The sequence below is a fragment of the Mandrillus leucophaeus genome, unplaced genomic scaffold (genome assembly GCF_000951045.1).
Source record: "Mandrillus leucophaeus isolate KB7577 unplaced genomic scaffold, Mleu.le_1.0 Scaffold312, whole genome shotgun sequence".
In the NCBI taxonomy this organism is placed as follows: Eukaryota; Metazoa; Chordata; class Mammalia; order Primates; family Cercopithecidae; genus Mandrillus; species Mandrillus leucophaeus.
This window is the reverse complement of record NW_012103277.1, coordinates 1,734-3,466: the sequence shown is the minus strand read 5'-3', so window position 1 is coordinate 3,466 and position 1,733 is coordinate 1,734.

The window sequence follows — 1,733 nt, the reverse complement described above, 5'->3', positions numbered from 1 at the left end:
GCCAGTTATGTATGTCATCCTTAGTCATACTAATGTAAGCACCAATGATTTTTCTTGAGAAATACAGATATATTTCTGATATTCTATCCAATATTTTCCTTAGAAAGGAGATACCCATTGTGATAGATAAGAACCACCAGAAAAAGGTATGAAGTCACATATCCAACAAGCGTTTTTGTGTAATCTATCAGAATCGTTTTGATTCCATTGCAAAAAGAGATTAGATTCATAGGCAACAGCTTTGATAGTAGTAATAAAGCATAATATCTAGGGTTGAAAAGAAAGATATTTAGTAGGAACTTGCAAAGGAGTACTTTTAATGATTATTAATCTATTAATGATTGTTAATATTAAGCATTAGTTTAGACACAGGTCTGGTTTGGTGTTTTGAGAAAGCTAACTGCATCTGATATATTTTTCTCATCCTTGTTGGTTCTAGATAGCTTCAATTTTTAAATCACTGGTTTAAGATAAGGTAGAAATTAGTAAAGTGACTTTCTTTAAATGAGTGACGTGTATCTAAGAATCTATTACTTTTAACTTAGCAGCACACAGGTTAGGAGCACTTGATAAGATCCCTTCCATTTTGGTTAAATGAAGTCCTTTCAGAAAATTACATTTTCAACGGACAAATCTCCTGGTTGATTTCCATGGTCCTTGTGTTCCTTGTCTCCTGCGAGCTCACTGTGGAAAGAGTGTTTTACTATTAATAAACTACAGTTTTTAATTAGTTGCCTTATAAGGCTGCTGCAATAATACAACATATCCCCCTTTGATATCACAGATTTACAATTACCTAAAAATAATTTCATAGGTCTGCCTGTGACAATTTCAAATAGAGACAGCCATTGTTTATCAATAGGGAAAGAGGTGGCTCTTAGGCTAAAAACAAGCAACCAATGGAAGAGCTTTTGGCCAAGGGATTTTAAAAGTCTCAGTTAATTTTGTTAGTTGAGTTTTGATTATTTTGCTTGTGTGTTCCACTGATTCAGGTGACTGGTGATAATATGCACAACAGAAACGTTGGAGAGTGAGTCAGATTTTATATATCAACTAGATTATTTGTCCAGTGAAATGAGTCACTGTAAATGTCTAGAGGAACTCCACATATCAGAATATTTTTTCCAAAGATTATTTTATTTACTCCTAAGTCTGTTGCTCTTCTGCAAAGAAATGCTTTTACCCAATGAGAAAACATATAAATAATCACTAGAATCTACTCGTACCCTTGTAATGTAAATAGCTGGATAAAATACAATTGTCATTCTTTGAAGGGGCCTTCAGGTAAAGATAAATGACCTTGAGAACTATGTAAATGTTTCCCTGGATTATAGTTTTGGCAGAAGTGACAGTGATTGCATACATTATGAGCAACAATTGGAGAAATTTTCAATAATATTGTTTTCTCCACGTAATCACTTTACCAGGGCTCCACTGAATTAAACCATGTACATAAGTTAGGAAAGATAACTGTAATTTTGTTGGAAGTATGAGTAGACCATTTGGTGGATACCAAAGTCCAGTCATAGAGGAGTTATTTACCTGCCTATTTACCAATTTTCTTGTTCTATTCTTAGGACTATGGATTGAAATAATTGTATATCAAAATCAAGTACTTTCTTGAAAGCCAAAATGGGTTGACTTTCTTGCTCAGATACATTAAGGGACTCCTTTTTGCTGTATTATTTGATAATTGCTGTGCTTTGCTATCTGCAGTGTCTGACTTTCAATGG